Source organism: Lissotriton vulgaris, chromosome 3_2, assembly GCF_964263255.1.
Source record: "Lissotriton vulgaris chromosome 3_2, aLisVul1.2, whole genome shotgun sequence".
Classification (NCBI taxonomy): Eukaryota; Metazoa; Chordata; class Amphibia; order Caudata; family Salamandridae; genus Lissotriton; species Lissotriton vulgaris.
Window position 1 is genome coordinate 57,999,564 of NC_141690.1, and position 21,057 is coordinate 58,020,620.

Consider the following 21,057-nt stretch of genomic DNA (forward strand, 5'->3'; position numbering starts at 1 on the left):
CGCATCACCTTTGAGATTTCTTCACACCGGGTTATGTTTTGAGCATGTTGATTTGGTTTCCACATACACCATGTGTGGCTAACAGCACAGCATTTAGTAATTACAGTTTGGCATATGCATAACTTAGTGACATTATGATGTTTTCCTTTATGTTCGTAGAGCTGTCCCCTGAGGAAGGGCTTGTCATCTGCCCGAAATGCATTTGGAGCATTAATGATTGAATGACATTTCATTTTGGTTTATGTTTGCGCTTCTTCAAGCATTGATGAACTATTCATGATAACAATGAATATGGATTAAAAATTTGAGGAACCTCTCAAACCTGTGGATTTAACTTTTGGATGAACTGTATATGATATTTTAGACTTCCTAGTCAATTTTGCGCTGTGCACTGGGGAGTCTTCCTCCTAGTGGAGGAAGCTGTGTAGTAGTATTTATATGACGTCAACCCTGACCCCGATGTACTCTGTCACTTTCCGACAGCTGTTCCTTCCCTCCCGCAAGCTTGTTGTACCTGAATAAATACTTTCAGAATTACGTCTACTTTTCCGTGTGTTATTGAACTTCATGACACAACACACAGCATCTGCAGTTTTTACTGTCCTTGTCTTTAAAACTGTATTGGCACATTTCGTGAACGTTTGTTACTATGGAATAAGCGTAGAAAAAGGCATTTTAGTCCTCTGATTTCGGCATTCAATAATTTTGTATGTTTTACAAAAAAATTCTTGAAGATTACTTTTTATACTGATTGTCTGCTTTGTTACGTTTCGCCCAGCAGCTATTGAAGCCTCGGGGGTATTACTTCCTGTGCCATTATCAGGTGGCCTTTCCCGTACTGGTGCTATTGCTGCCATTTCAACTGTACGTTGTATTTCTGTGCTCTAAGTAAGTTGATTCATATTGTGCATGGTCTAATTACAGGCATGTCCGTAATGTAGTTTGCCTTTGCGTTCTTTAAAAGATTCTGGGTCCCGCGCTAAATGAAGGGGATCCCTGGGTTCTCAGGCTCATGCTGTTCATTGTATTTTGTTTGCAGAAGCAATAGGACTGGCTATCGCACTTGTCTATTCTACGAAAGTTATCTGCATTTTGAATTTTCCATTACAGGTATACTTGTTAAATAGCCTGCTCTTCATGTTTCTGATGGCTCGGAAACCCATGCCAAATAAAGGGAATATCTGGGTGTTCTGTTTTCATGCTTTTTGCTGTGTTTTTCGTTTGTTAACAGCAGCAGGATTGTAATTGGATTATTTTCCTTTCCTTGTTTGCATGTATAGTTCGGGGATTCTTTGTTCACCAGGAACTACGTGTCTCTACGCTGTCTGAGATAGATTAACAGTGAATCATACTGACTTAGGAAGTGTCCGTATCCTTTGTTTTACCCCAGGCTTCTTCTATTGAAACCAAATGGTTGAAACTGGTCAGTTACATAAGAAAGGCACAATTACATGCCAATTCCTTGTATTGGTTTTCTCGTAGATACATTAAAGCACACTGGACCGTCCTATTATTACAGACTGCGCGATTCGGTCCCTTCAGGATTCTACTCATCTTACTCAGATTACCACATTTGGAACAGATCTGGTCTTGTGTAAGTGATCAAGGACTGTTATGTTATATTAGTCTTTTTTCTCTATTTGTAAATTTTAACATGATTGGTTTTTCCCTTCTGTGTCTCTTACTTTGCGCGTTTACCACTGGCAATAGAGTTGTATTAGTGAAAGTAATTATTAATGTTCTAAGGGGAACTTTAAGACTATCCATACATTATGATTAGTGCGGAAATAGAGCTCTGCGGTTTATGGACGTTTGGGCTCTTTTTGAATATGTTCTATGACTTGTTTTTGATGTTGACTGTCAGTTTGTTTGTTTTTACAGACAGTCTCAACCGTTACAGAAACTTGGTTCTTAATATAAAAGTCTCTTTTCAACTACTCAGGAAACGTCGTGGAACCAATAAACGTTCATACAGTTTGTCTTAGGTATATTTCTTGCTATATACATATCCTGTATGGGAGTCTGACTGGACACTTCGGTACCTATTTTTGGTTTTATAAGTGGAACACATTTGGAGCACATTTCTTTGTGGAGTTTCATTGAGTACTAGGTTCTCTATTCATTCCAATCTAATCACTCTTTTTTCGAGCACTTTCTTCGGGCTACTGGTTTTCTCTGGAGTAATTTCACAACACCAATACTGTCTTTCTCTCTTGTTTTGGTCTTTTTCTCTTTTTGCTTTCCTTCCCTCAATATCTCTAGATTGTGTAACTTTTTTAGTATAATCACTATTACGTCGTTTTGTACAATGTATTTAAGTTTTAAGAAAACACTATCAAGAAAATATAGAAGAATGTCTGTCTTTGAATTGTTCTTTTAAGCTAAATAAGATGTATACATTTTTTGTACAGCCTTGAAAAAGTTGTCCCAAGACGAAACACGCGTCAGCTTTGAATTTCTTTATGTCTGCGTGTCAACTGTGATGAGTCAACTTTGATGAAGACTTGAAAATAAAAAGACTCTTCTGTTTTTTGGACAATACTTGAGTCGTGCTATATATGATGTCACATGTTTGATTTACGTAAATCATTGTGGTAACAAACTTTTGGGTTGTGCTCTGTCTAACAAAGCTTTTGCTTTTATTTGGATATGGGGTTTCCCACACACAGTATAACACTGTGGATGGCACGGTGTTCGACATTGAGCACGCTGGAGAATATCCCTATGTATATATCTTGACTTTTAATACAAACTTGTACAGAGGTGCTGGCCAGAATATACCACTGCCATCTTGTGTTTAGTGCAAAATAGATTCATACATGCAGCCTACTGCCTCTAAGTTAAGCCTGCCTTCTCTGTGCCAATAATTACCAGGGTGTTGAGCTCAAATTTATTTAATTAATTTAGTGGTTTACTCTGATGAGGACTGGGATTATTACTTGAGGTGGGTACTTTACTGCCTCAACTAATAACCCAATTTCGTACAGAAAGCTTGTGATATGCATTTTCATTGCAATATATTACATTTTTAAACCATTTGTTTCCAGTTAAGAATTCTACCTGTTGTTTTCCTAGTAGTATTACTAGGTCTGCTAATCTGCACGCCCAGCCTTAACACCATGCATAGCTAGCCACAGTACTGCCATGCCTCCTTCCTGGACCACTTCCTGTCCCAATTAGAATGCCTTCGATTCTTAGCAGACACACCCAAGGCACAAAGGCGGGACCCAGAACAAGAAGGAGTCACCATCCACACCTGATAGACAGTCTACATGTCCTGGAACCACAGGATGGAACAGCCCGTTCCCTCTACTCTGGATAGAGGCAGGATGATGATTACCTTACATGGAACACTCCTTCAGACAGCAGCAATGCAACACCAATAGGCAATTGCAGGGGCACAAAGGAGTCACTGAGTCAGGCAAACGAAACCCATAGAGGAAGACAGCTATGATCATAAGGTAAATTTTAGGGCTGGTCTAGTGCTGGTAGAAAATACCAGGTGAGAGGTCTGCACAGCAGATTCTTCACACCTATCTGTGGGCTAGAAAATCCAGATCCGGCATGCCAATGCTCCCTAATAGAAAAGGACAGTGGTTCACTGGGGCCAGTTGGTCCCTTAGAAGTATCTTTTATGATAAAAGGTTCAATACAACACTTTTAAATTCGGGACCGGAATGCACAAATTCAATCAGAAAGGCAAGTATGATGCAGGACAGCCTACAATGCTTTTTGTAAACAATGTATTCATAACATCATATTATCTTGTTTTTTTGCCTTTTTTGTATAATTATCATGATCTAAGTGAAGTTTAAAAATATGATTCCAGGAAGGGTGTTTTTACACAGAAATGTATGCACACTACTCCCTTTCAATGATGAAAATTGCGGAAGCAGGAATGGGGTTTATGAGTTAAGTCTGTTAATCATAAAATGCGCATTTGTAAAGCGCATGTTCACCCCGAAACGGGCATCTTGGCACTGAATAACAGATGTTTATTGTTACCCAACTCAATGGTACTCATTTTATCGACATATGGCATTTGCGTTGAGCGGCCCTCAACATTTTTTCCAGGTGCAGCACCTAGACTGCCACTGCACAGCTCATGGTACATGAGCATTCAAAACCTTTTTGAAGAGTTTGGCACCATTGTGCCTGTCTAAAGCATAATAACTGAGCTCCAAGCAACAATGATCAACTAGATAAGAACTACTTTTCAATACTGGAAAACCAAAGAATCAACACAAACTCCATTAATTAGTAAATGGCCCCAAACTTTCATTTTCCTCTAGTTTCCCAACTAAAAATCCCTGTGTTTTCTTCGAATCATCACTGCATTTAATTAAATCTACAATTCTAAGTAGGATTTTCTTCTAAGGTCTTATCAGTAGGGCCTTGAATCCACTATTGCCAAACTATAGAACACAGCTTTGTTTTCACCAGGGTTGAGTGTGTGAAATAAAAAGTGAAATTGTTTCTGAAAAACAGGAGGTGAGAAAAATAATGATATGAGCAATAGAAGGCTCAGTCTAAGGGAGTTGAAGGGCTTGAGAAGGGCAAGCAGGTGTGGTTTGGAAGGGCTGGAGGATTCGAAAGAGGGACTGGAATGTGTGCTTGTGATTGGGACAGAAAAGAGGGGCCTTGAGATAAGGGTGAGAGAATAAGGTGAAACTAGAAGATTTGAGAGAGGAGTGTACACGGTACAATAGTGAGATGACTGTAGGATATACAAGCTATGAATCAGAATGGCAGGCCTGGTTGAAAAGAAGGGAAACATTTCTCCACAAATGTGTTTTCTTAAAATAAATGTGGCTCTCTATTCATGAGCTGAGTCTTTTTGAAAATGGGATTAACATATGGATGGGTGGATGTACATTGCCGTACACTGTACTAAAGATTAGGGCTCAGGTTTGTGAAACGTTCATGCACCGCAATGTAGTAGACACCTTGCTGCACCTTGTGGGAAGAAGAGGACAGGAATATGCCATATATAACATTATATTGCACCCTGGTGCAAGGGTACCAACATTGTAGGCAGGATTGTTTTTGTGCAGGAAGGGTTGCCTTCCTGAACAAAAACAATCCTCTTAGGCTTTTTCCTCCTCCTATGTGTGCTGTAGAATGCAGCACATGTAGAAAAAGGAAAAAAACAAGGAAAAATAAACATATTTCTCTGTGTTAGGCCTCGCTTTGGAAGGCATAGTATTTTGACGCATTCCAAGGTCTACCACTCCTGGTAATTCTGGGAATGCTCCACAATCCTTAGAATTCTTAGGAACACAATCATTCCACCCATGAAACATCTCCCTGGAGCAGAGTAACACAAGGCAGCGACTTGTGTTACTCCAGATTTACCAATTACTGTAGGGCCACACAATATGGTCTTTCATTGCTTGGCAAATCTGACTTTAGTGTTACATTGCCCTTGCATTAACGTGTGTGATGCAAGGGCAATGCAACAGTATAATAAATCCACTCCTAGATTTGCATGTAGGATGCTGCACAACCCTCAGTCAAGAACGCTGCTCCCACAAGAGCATATTGTGTGCCTGTTCTACTCCAGGTAGGAAAGCAGCGTTGAAAACACTAAAATGTGAAAGTTCCTTCTTCCCCAATTGATCTGCTGTGAAAGGCTAAAGCAAAAACAGGATATCTGATGCATTGATGGAAGAATAAAATAGCTGAAAAATTCAGGAATCTTTTTTTTTGTTAGTTCACTTTGGTGGTTTACCCTGTTAACATAGCACTGAGCACACAGCATAATTGACTCCCCGGTTTCACTCAGCTCTATGCGTTATTCATTTTCTAGAAGAAACTATATCATATTCAAAATGTACTGGTGTGAAAAAGAGCTGTATTACAGAAAGAAGTGAATTAAAGTTTCGTCCAAAGCCTTTATGTAAATTATAAATTGAATGTTTGGCCAGAATGGGGAAAATGGGTACCAGTTCTGAATTTCTGTTTTGCTTTTTCTTGTAATCCTCATTGTCTCTGGGGTAGCAAAAGTTTAGTTCCACCCTTATACCTCACATGTATTTATTGATTTCTGCATAATTATTACTTATTATATTCCAGCTGGCCTAACAATCTAATGAATAATGTAGTTTCGATGTCTTTCTGAAATGTTCTGTATTAGAATATTAGACTTATTTAATCTGTATGTACTTATGTGAAAGGTGTCTAGAGAAAATATAGTTCTCATTCATAGTTAACTGAATATATTAAGATGTGGCATTCATTCATATGTAACCATGATTTATTCCTATATTATTCATTCATATATGTAAATTATAAGTACATTATAACTGTATGTGCATATATAGTTAAATGCTGAGTGCACTTTAACTGCTGTGCTAACTTAGTGTAACAGAAGGCCTTAGGCTTCTGAGTTTCTGGTTTTAAATTTCACATAAGAATTGTTTTGAAAGAATGTTATCTCCTCTGCAGGTGCAGATTCAAGGCTTCATTAGTTAGAGAAAAGGCATTGTTAGTTTGTAGTTATAGTAAAGTAAAGTAGGATAATTTTGGCAAGATGGAGACACGTTAATGAAGTGGGGAACGAATTTGGATGGTGGAGAAAGAATGCTCAAGGTTGATCGAATGTGCCCAATGGAAGGTGTGTGAAAAGAGCTGAATGTTGCCAATTCCAACCAAGGAAGATGGAAATGTACTGGAGATGATGATGTTGGTTACCTTGAAAACGTATGTGTTAATTCGGGTTGTATTGTTGGTTAGAGAGCCGAGACCCTTGGGATGTCATGAGGTGCAGACTTCTTTGCTATTTGTCCTACTGTGCTGCTTTATGCAATACACTCTTTAGATTTGGGGTACTTTTGCGAAAGGCTCCACAATGCTGACACCTGTTCCTTGCTTACCTGAGATTTAAACAGAATTTCCCTAATTTTAGTATAGAGCAGGATCAAAAATATTTCCATTAGACTCACTAATGACCAAGAAGGAGGATTGAATTCTACAGGATGATGTTCAGATGCTCTTCCTCATCTTTTGCTTAGCCGCCACTGAGTTTTTGGTGTGCTTCTTATTGTTTAGGCTGAATTTCAATATGAGAATATATTTATATATATATATACAGAAATAGCCATAGGTTTCAGGGGTGTTATAGTTAGCTGGACATTTCACTCATACAAAACCATTGAAATTCCTCCGTTACAGTTAGTTCTGCTAACTATAACTCGGGAACCAGCAATGCACTGCTTATGATGTCACATATTACATCATTCATGACATAGTCAGTGCCATCATAATATATATGTACTTAATCTCCTCTCACTCTTACAAGGGAGGAAGCAGCACTCAGGTTGTAGTTTTGGAAGTATTTAATCTGCAAAGGACGTGCTCCATGCGTTTCGGCTCGTCCGAACCTTGATAACGATACAAGACGTCATTGTAGCATCCTTATTTAAACGTACAAATGCATTCAGTTGCCAAAATTAACAAAGGACTACATATTACTTTAATCCAAAAAGCAGGCGGCCATATTGGCCTGGTCACGATGTGAAAATTCGGGAATTGATACAATAAAGAAAAGAAAACAATTGTTAATATGCACACAATGTCATTTCGGCATATCTTGCCCCATGACCGCCATACCTGTATGTTCGTCAATGTGACTTATTCATAATAAACATACTTAGGATTGCAAACATCAACATAAACAATGGACTACACATTACTTTAAAGTGAAAGGCTATCGGCCATATTAATCTGGGCACATTGCGTATTATAATGGTTCTTACATGAAATAAAAGAAAAAAAAGGAGTTAATATACACACACTATCCCTAAATAAAGTTCTAGCGATTATAGTTCCATTCTATTCACATCTCATTTGAGATGTCATGAGTGATGTAACTGACCATGTCATGAATGATGTAATGTCTGAGGTCATTAGCAGTACAGTCGGGGGGCGTAAGTTATAGTCAGCTCAGGTAACTATAACTGCTGAATTTCACTAGAAGTGTTGAGTGAAATCTAAGTCTAGCTATACCGTCCCTGTAATCTTTGTTTTTTATAGCAAATTTCCAGTTTTTTTTAACGTTTATTAAGATGCAAATCACAATGGATGGTGGGGTTTGGAAGCAGGGCCTGGCATTGTGCTGCTCCCACCCAAGCTTGCTGCTCCAGCCTTCCCTCCTAACCATCTATTGTCCAAGTCCATGTCCCTGCTCCTTTATTACAGCCCTGTGTGGCCGTTGTTCTGCCACTGGCCTTTTTCGCCTTCTCTGAACAGTTAGCTTGCTGCCCCATCCACCTCCTCCCTATCCTCTGTTGTCTGAATCCATGGACTAGCCTCCTCCCTCCTACCATGCATGGTCTGATGTGCGGCCACTTCCCTCCATTTAGTATGATGTACCAGTCTACTCCTCCTGTCCTCCATTGCCCAATTCTATGCCCCATCATTGATCTCCTGCTTAGCCTCTGTGCTTAGCTTGCTGCCCCTATTCTCCTTCCCCCTGCCCTCCGATGTCTGGGTGCATGCTCCTGCTTTATCCTTTTTGTCCACCATGTTCCATGGAGCTGCCACTCCTATCTACTCTGAGTGTTATATTGAGCTGCCTCTCCCCTCCCAACTGCCTAGCATTGTCAGATGACTGTAACCTGTCCCTGCCACCTCTACCCTGACTGTCCATATTCCATGCCCCTGTCCCCTTCCTCCTGTCCCCCATGGTCTATTTTACTGCCACACCCTTCTGCCCTCCCTGGTGTGTTGTGCTGCAACTGCTCCTCCTGCCTGCCCCGCATGGTCTTTTGTGCGGGCCCTTCCCCTGAACTCTCTTATCTGTACCTAGGTCCTGACCCTCCCTTCTATCCTCCATTGTCCTTTGTGCATGCCCCTGCACCCTCCTTATTGCCCATTATAGCCATTGTGCTGCCACTAACCCTCCTGCTTACCATGCATGGTCTTCTGTGCTACCAAAGCCTCTCCCACCTTCCCTGTGTGGTTAGCTAACTGCCCCTGGCCCTCTCCCACCTGCCTTCCATGGTCATTGTGTATGCCATTATAGTCTCACTGTTGCTCTCCATGGTGTGTCTTGCTTCTAGTGCCCATCCTGCCGGACCTCCATGGTCATCTTGCTGCTCATGCCCTGCCCCTTTGCCCCCAGCCCTCTGTCTCCATGTGCAGACCCCTATTCCCTCCCTGCTGGCTTGTCTGCACCATTATAATGCCCCTTTCTCTCCTGTCTGTCCATTATGGTCAGCTAGCTACCATTGCCTCTTTCCCCTCTGTTCTCTGTTGTCCATGTGCATGGCACTGTCCCCTCCCTATTGCTCTCTATGGATTGCTGTGCTGCATTCCCATCCTGCATGCCCTGTGTGGTGTATTGTGCTGCTGCAAACTCTGATGCCTGCCCTGTAGAATCAGTTTGGTGCACCTCTCCATGTCCCTCCTGTCCTCTGTTATCCGAGTCTATGTCCCTACCACAATTCCTCCTTCCTTCCATGATCCAATGTACCATACTTACAAACATTTTGAACTTGGTAAGAGAGAGATTTTGAAAAAAAACTGGGGTATTGATTGTCCCCTTTCACTTACATTGAAAAAGAGGAGACTGTAGACAGGAGACAGATCAAATAAAGCCAATTTGGGTTTAAAAATAGTGGACGTTTCCTGGCTGAACCGGGTCTGTTGGCATGTATGGTTGACTACCACTGCCTCTTCCTTCTGCCCACATTGGTCTATTATATTGCCACAGTCTCTCTTGCCAGTCCTATATTGTTGGTTTGTTGCCCCTGCCACACTTTCCACTGACCTCCATAGTCTGTTGTGCTGCCACGGGCCTTCCTGCCTGCCCAGTGTGGTCAAATTATTGCCTCTGCACCCTCCTTCCTGCCTTCAATTTCATTCCCCTGGCCTCTGCCTCTCAACAGTATCCTAATGAACAACTAGATTGCTAACATTCTATATTTATTACAAAAGTGTGGAACGCCTGTCGTCATTTTGATGTAATCGAAACTGTAATACCTAGATCATATCCTTTAGAAATTAGATATATGAGAGGGTCTTATTTGCATCAAAATTATGGTAAGTTCTCAAAAAAACTAAAATGAGGACATATTTTCTGAATTTTCAAATAGTGACAAAGCACTTTTAAATTATTTGTTATCCTAATGTTTTTTTTATCCAGTTGACCACTTGATTAAATGTTGCACTTCGGGAAGAGGATGTGGTGTTACTTCCAGAGCTGCAGACTTTGAAACTGGGGAACCAGGTTGGAAACTCTGCTTCAGCTAGACATTCTGTGAATCTGGTCAAATCACTTAATCTCCCCATGTCTAAAACCAAAATTAATTTGTATCCAATGCTCATGTAAAACACTCCAATACCTGAGAAGTCTGCACTATATAAAACTGCAAAAACACATAAAATAAAAAGTGGTTTGCACACTTCTGTCATTGGGCTACATGTGAGCTACATCTGGGTGATATTTGTGCTACATTTGGGCTCTTTTGTCTCTGGTGGCCATCTTGTGAGATTTATGTGATATGAAGTTTCCTAATTTCTTTATTTACTACAGTCTCCTCAGTAGGAAATGCTTTCAGTTTTTTACTTTGATTCCATCAAGAAGGTATGCAGATATGTCACACATTTGCCATAAATTCTGATTGTTAGCACTCTAGTTGCTCATTAGATCACTGTAGTAAAGCTACTGCTCACCAGGGAAGTGTGCTGCTGGTATTAAAAGTGCATGTTTCAGTCTGCATGTCAGAATTTTTTAATGAAATAGAAGAGGATTTGAGAAGTCACTTAAAATGTGCCCTAATTTTTCTTTCTTCAGCACCAATCATAATTTCTATGGCAAAATGAACGCCCTCATGTTGTTCTTTTGCAAATTAAATGCTTTAAGTGTTACCACTTTATTCCAATCAAGATGGCATCAGGTGTGCCACACTTTTGTCATAAGTAAGACTGTTACCACTCTAGTTGTTCTTTAGAACACTCTAGGGAATTCTCTCATTGGGCTATACTTGGGCTATATCTGGATGATATTTGTGCTACATTTGGGATCTTTTGTCTCTGGTGGCCATCTTGGGAGACTTATTTGTTATGTTGTTTCCTAATTTCCTCATTTACTGCAGTCTCCTCAATAGGTGATTTAATAATAAGTATGCATAGTTTCATCTAGGGCCCACTGGAGGGCTGTTTAATGTTATCCTGAACTGAGTATGCAGGTCTCAAACCCACTGGAGGGTAAAAAAATGTATAATTAACTGGCGCACGATTTATAGTTAGCTGAACTAACTATAATGGGGGAATTTCTATGGTTTTGCACGAGTGAAATGTCCAACTAACTCTAACGCTCCTGAAACCAATTTTTTTTTAAGTGAATTTCTAAGGTTTTTTAAATGCTAATTCCTAACTATAACGTCTGTAAAACCTATTGTTTTGTTAGTGAATTTCAAATGTTTTTTAAATGCTAATTATGTTGTCTTTTTTAATTATCATCCTATTCTCAACCTGGTAAAAACTGCAAATATCACCACTCTTCCATCTATACCTTCCGCCAAAAAAATCGCCACAAACCAAAGCCACAACTAACGCTAAGGATATACAAACTAGGCATTCCTGTGAAAAAACCATGCAAACAGTCCTTTCCCATATTTTCAACAACCAGCCAAATCTTCAATGCTACCTAAAAACATGCAATAGCCCCACTCACCAGTAACAAATTAAGATCAACCTTTAACTGGTGTAAGCAGGTAAACTATCTACTGCTTGAATTAGACCAAACTCACACCCACATCTAAAGACCAACACGAGATAGAGGTACTAATCATGCAGCTCCGACACTCAACAAATCCACAACACCCAGTGCCACCACCACCAGAACCTACCCCCCGAACCACTCCACCCTACTCCCACGGAGGCAGCGCAAAACAGGACATTGGACCTTTCCAAAATACCATATCCCCTCAAGCGCTCAATCCGGCCAGCCCGGGCCACGCATCATCACAGGATACACACACACTGAGCGCCAGAGTTACCACTAACTCAGTACACCCTAAGTCATAGCATCGTGGCCTTATTGAGGCAGAATTCAGTAGGCAAAAGACATTGCTACCAGTGCAGCCTTCCTGGACCACGCATCATCGCAGGCTTCACACAAGCTGGTTGCTTCAGGTGCCAGTAACTCAGTGCACAACTTATCATAGGTGGCTGCACACACGCTGAATTATCAATAACTGTGCAGCTCAACTCAACGCCACATGGCCATGGGCCCTTACTCACCACTGCCTCCTGCCTACACTGCGGTCATCAGGTTTCATAATTAAAATTAAGTCTTCATTCATTAACTGCAGAGTGCAGTAGGCAACTAAGTATAACATCCCTCAAACCTACACAATATCCTTACTTCAAGAACTTGTTTTATAACAGTTATACCTTTACTACAATTACCAAATTCGTCTTGCAAGTCCAAACAAACACTGAATGGCAGTCTACACTGTGGACAGCTGAGCTCACAATTTGAACTATAACGTCCCTGAAACCTACATGTTTCGACAATGTATTCCATACATATTTCATGTTTTCTTTCATACATCTACACTGCGGTCAGCCGAGCTCACAGTTTGAATTCTGTCTTGTTTTATTAATTGTAGTGAGAATTGTACTCTATGTCCTCAGATGTTGTTACCAGGATGTGTCAAAAAGCATTCCTCGATGTCTGAGCTGACTACTGCCTTCGATCTACACTGGGGATAGCAGGGCTCACAATTCAGAGCGAGTCGCAATTGCAGATGACGCAGTCCAGTAGGCAACATACATTGCTCCCAGTGCGGCCCGCCCGGACCATGCATCATTGCAGGCAGTGTACGCGCTGAATCTTCTGATGCCCATACCTCAGTGCACCACAACTCATATACCCTTTATGATGGAATCTTTTGTGTATTATTTCACATGTAGTGCTCCTACCTTACTGCAGCACAAGTCATAGACCCTTTATGATGGAATCTCTGTGTATGATCGGATGATTACTGTTGTACTTTTTACCAGCACCAACCATTCCTGGAGGGCTGACTTACACTCACCCCACATGCACCCAGCACAGACATCACTGGACATGTGACCCTGGTAATAAAAATGAGTCAAGTGCACATGCCAATACCCAGTTCAACTATCTATCTGTATCTGTGTGTTCATTATGTTTGCAAGATGTTGCCCCTGGGCCCTACCACATTACATTGTGCTGTAGATAGCTTATGCAACCATGTTACCTCTGGCAGTAGGAAAAACTTCGGTTATGTAACTTTCTCTTGCTCATTCTACAAGTACGAACGTAGAGACTGGATCATTAGAGAACTGCAAGCAAAGTGTATAGTAAATTTATAAGTGAGTGGGTATTGCTGGAGTTTTTTTATTGCATATTTATTGTTGGACTTGGCCCTTCTGGCAGGTTCACCCCTAAACTTTTTGCTTTTTAATTTTGACCTGGTGATAGTGATGTTTGGCTTCTGCACACTTTACCACTGTGTCCCAGGGTAAAGTGCGTGTGTGTAGTGAGGTTGGCCTGACCTCCCATAGGAATACATGGGGAATGTATGTGTCCATGTTATTTCCTGATGCGTGGGGAGTGGAGGTGCCAGTTTGGTATGTGCGGACTCGTGTGAATAAATGCTGCGCGATGATTGTGCGGCATGATTGTGTCTAGTGTGGAAGTGCCACTTCTAGAAGTTGGTGTGCCTGTGCAGTGAATGTGCTGGCGTGTGATTGGCTGGAGCTGGCTGGTGTGCCAGGCTCCAGGAGTCGGGATGGGTCTGCCCCAGTGGTGAATGGGAGATCTGCATGAGTGATGTGAGAGAGGGGTACACCAGGGACCTCAATAGGGCTGGGCTTTCCCCACACAATTCTGGCTCCGCCCCCTGTGCTGCGTCTAAAGTCCCTAGCCTGTGAATGGAAAGGTTGGCTGAGCACAACAAAGTTCTCCAAAACCAGCTGCGACTGGTTTACCCCCCACCCTGCACATAAGGACAAAGAGATTGAGTGTATAAAAAGAGGCTGTGCCCTCTTGTAAGATGTTCTTCATGATCCAAACTGAGGGGGGCTGCTGCTGCTGCTGGGCGCCAGGAGGACCGCCACTGGGGATTGCCTCCCTGCCTAGGAGGACCCTGTGAGCTGGATCCTGGGCCCAGCCTGCCCCCCCCACCCCCTGAAGGACTTGTTGCTGAACTTTGGGGGCATTAGCGCATGAGAGCGCTTTACTTTTACCTTGCTGAAGCCCTACAGTGCCTGGGAGCGCTAGATTTGCCCCCTAGTGTCCGGAGCTGCGATCCTTCATTCCTCGAGGGATTCTCCGGCGTGGGGATCCACCCTTGTTGCGAGTCTTGCGGCACGGGAGCCCACCCCGCTTATTTGCCGCTTCTTGCCCATTTTTGTGCATTACCTAACGGGTGCCCACCCCGTATTGCCGGGAAAATCACTGCCGCAGCCCCGAGATCCCCCCGGCCACAGAGAAAACAGCCCTGCAGCGTCACTAGCAGCGCCACACTGGGATTGGACCTGGCGCCAGCGCTGCCCTCTGATTGGCCGGTGGGAAGCGGAAGAACAATGAAGCGGACGGGAGGCCACCCCACCCTCCTGCCCGGCAAGAAGAAGAAGCCCGTCCCCCAGCGAGGCTCTCCTGCGGAAAGAGCCCCGCCGCCGCCACCCGGAGAAGCCCGGCGAAGAGGAGCCGACACCGCGAGGAGCCACCACCTCCCCAAACAGCCTGTAATTGCGGGCGTCCCCGGGGTCGCTCGTTCGCGCTGGGCAGTGCTGCGGCAGAAGAGCCCATGGGGCTCAGGAGGCATTCTGGGATTGCGAGTCCCCCGAGAAGGGCTCCCCCAGAGAAGGCCCCATTTGTGTGAGAGCCTGAAGGGCTCCAGGGGCATATTTGCTGACGATCCCCGAGAGGTTCAAGGCAGCATTTTGTTTATTTAGAGCCCACCAGGACCACGGGCATTGCGAGTGTTTTGAGTCCCCCGACCGGGACTCCACCGATTGCGAGGCCTATTGTGGAGAGCCCACGAGAGGCTCTGGGGCATAATTGTACCTTGAGTCCCCCGAGAGGGACTCCAACGTCTAGAGGGGCATTTTTCCTGTAGTGGTAGAGCGGCCCGACAGTTGTTCTCGAGCCCAGCAAGGCTCACAGGGCCACGAGTGTCTTGGTGGCCAGAGCCTGCGAGACTCCACCGTGTTGGTCCCATCATCGCTACAGCTGCCCAGCACTTAGTGGACAGCTGCTCCGTTTAGGCCCCCCTGACATTGGGACACAGGGAGTTTCATCCCAGAGAGGCCAGTTGGCCTGGGGACAGTCACAGGTTGTGGCCTATGTGATTTCTGTGCAATTGTTCTTTGCTGCCCCTCTGATTGAATTGTATGCATCATGTGCTTTTCCCCACTCTGCTGAATGTATGTTTATGCATCATGTGTTTTTCCCTACACCTCTGAATATGTTGTGATGCATCATGTGTAATGTTTTCATGCCTATACCCCTAAATGTATAGTGATACTTAGGTGGTTGTTCTTTCTAGTGCAGGTGTTGCTAGTGAGGTCCTGGTTCCCTGCGTAATATTCTCCTAAGGTGGTTAGGGTTGCGTAGGTGGTACTCACCTGTTACCAGTGATTACTGGTTGTGTGCTCTATTTTCTATTTTTGATGCTACAGTCATTTTATATTCTATGTTCTAAGTGCTAATTCTAACAAGTACTCTAGTTCTAAAAGTGCCTATTCCTGGCAGTGGTCCATGTGGCCCTGTCCCTGTACATATATCCCCTGTAAATTCTGACCGTGCCTGTTGGCACATTGTAAGGTGTGTGTTTTTATCTAATGTGTTTGGTACAATACAAAGGCTATTCTTATATATAAAAAAAGAGAGGTTCATGTCTCTCAAAAGCCACTTGGATGGAGCCACCAGATTCAAGAAACTCGCACCCTATTTGGGTTTGAAGGAAAGCCCTCACACACTGACCTAGTCAGTGTCATGCTTCATCATCGGGCCCCACCGAAGAGACCTAGTGCCTCTTCGGTGTGCTGCGACGCCAGAAGACTGCGGAGCTGGTATTGTGTAACGGGAGTGTTGTGAGGGTAAATAAACTTAAACTTAAAAGTGTCTAAAGGGTATCTAAAAAAATTTTTATTAGTGATCCCTAGGACACAGATACAAAGGTACTATGTGTCTGAATTGTAAAAGCCAAGGTAATGGTTGGTTTAATTCAGATATAGTATTAAATTAGTATGTCAACATGTTTCAGCCTTAGTGTTGGTTTGATTTTACCTAGGCATTCGTCAGGACAGTGATAAACCCCGGCGGTATGGGCTCTCTAATCACCCACCCTAACCTGGGGACGTGAAAGTGAAAAAATAAAAGTGTTTAAAGTGCATAAAAATCGGAAGAGCAAATGCTCATTCCCAAAAATCACTCCTAATTTGGAGTGTCTTGGCACTTTAAAGCTTGGCGCTATCTGCACCATGGGTCTCAGGAGGGGGGATGGAGTGTCCCTGGCACATCGCCCTCAGCACTCTCAGCCCGCTTGTACACCTAGTACTGCCTCTACTGGACCCCGACGATCGTCGGGGATCGTCGGGGTCCAGTAGAGGCAGTACTAGGTGTACAAGCGGGCTGAGAGTGCTGAGGGCGATGTGCCAGGGACACTCCATCCCCCCTCCTGAGACCCATGGTGCAGATAGCGCCAAGCTTTAAAGTGCCAAGACACTCCAAATTAGGAGTGATTTTTGGGAATGAGCATTTGCTCTTCCGATTTTTATGCACTTTAAACACTTTTATTTTTTCACTTTCACGTCCCCAGGTTAGGGTGGGTGATTAGAGAGCCCATACCGCCGGGGTTTATCACTGTCCTGACGAATGCCTAGGTAAAATCAAACCAACACTAAGGCTGAAACATGTTGACATACTAATTTAATACTATATCTGAATTAAACCAACCATTACCTTGGCTTTTACAATTCAGACACATAGTACCTTTGTATCTGTGTCCTAGGGATCACTAATAAAAAATTTTTTAGATACCCTTTAGACACTTTTAAGTTTAAGTTTATTTACCCTCACAACACTCCCGTTACACAATACCAGCTCCGCAGTCTTCTGGCGTCGCAGCACACCGAAGAGGCACTAGGTCTCTTCGGTGGGGCCCGATGATGAAGCATGACACTGACTAGGTCAGTGTGTGAGGGCTTTCCTTCAAACCCAAATAGGGTGCGAGTTTCTTGAATCTGGTGGCTCCATCCAAGTGGCTTTTGAGAGACATGAACCTCTCTTTTTTTGTTTACTGATATATAACTGGGGATTAAGAGAGTGTTCCTACACTTCCCTACCTCTCCCATTGTTTTTGAGTATTCTTATATATAACCTTGTGTGGAGTTTCCTTTGTGGTGGGCCTTGGGTGTTATTGCTGGGTGTGCGTGCAAACACTTAACCTACATTCCCTCCGGGATAAGCCTTACTGCTCGCGTACGTTACCTAGAGGGTGAGCAGGGGTTATCTTTGGGGTGTAAATCCCTTGCCCTGACTAGAGTGGTGGTTTCTGCCTGGCTTTGGCGCAAGCCTCAGCCAACTGGAAATCCCATTTCTAACATTTATATAGCGTGAACTCGACCCAAAAGTATTTCAGCGCTTTACATGAGCACCATATTTACATTAGACATTCAGGCACGCAGAGATTTCGTGATTTGCCCACAATAACAGGATGTGGACAAGACCCAAGCCTCGAACCCTGGTTTCCAGCACCAAGTTCGCCAGTCTAGCCGACGGACCACACAAGTACATATGTTGACTCAGCCTAACTCCGACCAAGAGCTTTGCTCTAATTAGCTGCCCTCAATGTGCCAAAAAAGCAACCTGAACTTTCCATGGCCCTGTATTGCTACAGCTACAACACTCCAGTGAATGTGCAATAAACATTCATATCCACAGAAATGAGTCATGTCCACCATCTTTCATGTGTGGACCTATGGATGAATGTAGAGTCAGTGATTCCCCGTACCTTCCATGTTGGCCATGTTGTGGGACTTCACTCACAGAATTACACATTTGTGCTTGCAAACCGGGTGACGTCAGCACTACTACATGGACACCTGCATCAGTTGATTCCTCATATACCTCACAACTGAGCCACGCACATAGCTCCGGAGTCAGTCTTCACAGCCTCACGCAGTACTAGCATACGCCTCGCCAGCCCACTCCGCTTACGCTTACAGGAAAAGACATCAACGCTGCATGGCCCAGATTTTCATTGTAGTGATCTGCTGGTCACGGGTCTAGCTGTCAGTATGCCACAGCCACTCTCACACTGCTGCTATACACTGCTGCTATACACTCACACCACACCCATACAGCACAGGCGTCACAGAACACGTGACCCTCCCGAACACCTTATGTATTGTGTGCCCTTCTCGACCGCAGTGTAGGCCTGAGCCATGCAAAAGGGGGGCCTACCGCCTCACTGGTCATTGAATTAGTAGCACCATAAGGACTGAGAGGGTGAGAAACCTGCGATGATGATGGGTGCACAAGTATGTCCTTTGCTTTGGCGATATCAAGACTCAGCACCAAATGTGAGACTTCTTGGTTGGAGAGCGGGGCTGCATGATGTGGAGAGTGCCCTGTCTGCAAAAAGGTGAGCAGTGAGGCCTGGGTGCGCAGCATCGGGCAGATACCTCTGGGCAGCGGAAGTGGATGGGGTGCAGCAGCCTGGACACAGAAAGGCTACGCATCAATTTAGGCGTATGCAGTTGTATATGCCCTGTCTTATTGCATTTTGATTTTTTTTCCAATAGCATGACAGTTTTTAGAGTCGGCCAAATGCCCGTTGCTCCAACATCTGTAGCAAAGTAGTTGAGTATTTATTTTTTCATATTTATACCCTTAAATTTACTATCTTATTTTGACAACCTTTCCTTTCTCTGTTTTTTTAGGGCTTGCGCCTGCGTTGCTGTGTGAAACACTGCTCGCGCAGTGAGAGCCCTTTTGTATAAGGTTTTCAAAGTGGACCACACACTCGTGTGTGTGATCAGCTTTCGCCGTCAGGCATTGGCTTTTGCGTTTTTTTTTGTTTTTAAAGTCACACAATTGGGCAAAGGCGGGCGCATGTCCCGTCTTTGTAACGCCCATTCCCGACAGTGGCTAGCATGAGCAGCAGTGGGTGTTCGCCTCCCTACCGCTGCTGCGCTCCCTCCCCCGCTCCTTTGTGGTGCACACGCACCACTGGTTCCCCCACTGGTCAGGACTGGCCTGGCTCCTCACCAGTATCTGCGTGTTGAGATTAAAGTAAGGATGGTAACCCCCCTGCCCTGAGGCTGACACAAGGAAAGCGCTTGGCAGCCCGAGCAACAGCAGCCAGTGGGCGGCAGTACTATGGCTTACGCGTACCTTTTCAAGTATATTATCATCGGGGACACAGGTGAGCGATGCCCAGCTCTCGGATGAGGCGTGAGGTGGCCTTATGGACAGTGCAAGCATTTCCGTAATGTTGGAGCTGATGTGGTGGGTCAGAGCGGCCGCAGCAAGGAGGTACTCTTGAGTGCATCTAGCACTGCACAGATATGCCAGGGTGCTTGTTCCCCTGCGTGCACAGAAATCATTTATAGATATAACTTTGACTCACTTGGGGAATCGGGCTTGAGTGCATTGGTTCGTACTGGGACACAGGTAGAGCATGCATGCAATGTTTCGGATTGAGGTGCCCAGGATACTCGCACCATGGTGGCTAAGTTACAGTAGCAGTGCTGCCTACCGCTGGTCACATGAACATTTAAGTGCCTAATATCACAGGTAGTGCATCTGAGTGATAAGGCACCAATCGCCTTGGGAGGGCGTGGGGGAGTAATGGGGACGGAAAGTGTTCTAGTCCTGACTCGGCAGGGCAGGTATGAATGAACATAAGAATACTATGTTTAACGGGCATTTCACTCAGATTGGAGGCCAGTAACTAGTTCCAAACGATAGAATATTTTAGTAATTGTTGGTAAATCGAAGCCCATTAAAATAATTAGGACCGTGCAGGTGGTTCTGTTTTTAAGGGGGGGGGTGAGTTATAATATATTCCTTAGTGTTATTTCTGTTAAAAAATCTGTCATACATAATATTTTCTGCAATTAAGTTGAACTCTTTATTAGAACAAGCATTTGCAATGCAATAGGTCTCGCATTATCAACGTTTGAGCTATTGGTGATGCATTACTTAGCAATGCCAATAGCTCAAGCTTTAGTAATGCAAGACCTATTGCATTGCAAATGCTTGTTTTTAAGGAGGTAAGGTGTGTTGCGAGCATCGAAGCATGCAGACACGAGCGTGACATTCCTCTCACAGCTCGTGGCTGCCTAGCATCGCTTTGGAAATGTTATGTTTTAAATGTGAAAAGGTTGGGAAGTAGAAATTAACGGGGGTTCAGTCATTCTTGCTTTATACTTGCTACATACAAGACGTGTTATGAGGATCAATCCACATCAAGAAAATTACTATGTCTGTGTTTTCAGTCCTGCATACTGGACTTTCCTACAATTACTAATTCTCTACTATCCTTCAGGAGTGGAGCTTCAGGAAGCACTATGTCCCTGCACGTGGTGGGAGACACACCGGTGACTGAAAGGTGAGCTGTGAAGATTCTCTTCAGTGTCACTCGCTCACTCTTTCTCTCTCTCTCTTCCTCTCTCCTTTGATGAATGCATGACGCACAATCTTATCTTTCTTTTTATCTAACAGGCTGTGTTTCACGAATTGGCGCCCCCCAACATCACCAGAGCTCAACGCCTGTAGAGCCTGCAATGATGCGTGGGATCCTGACAATGTCTGAGAAGGTTGCTTCGGCACGTGGTGGGCCCTCTTTCACACACGCCGGTTGCACAAGGTGAGCAGGGAATGTTCTTTCCGCAGCAGCGATAAATCCCCTCTGGGTGGTGGGAGTGGATAGTGTGCAGCAACCTGAGTGCACAGGAGCAGTCAAACACCTCTAGGCAGTGGGAGTGGATGGAGTGCAGTAGTCAGGGTATGCAGGAACGTGCACTCACCTCCGGGCAGTGGGAGTGGATGTGGTGCAGCAGTCT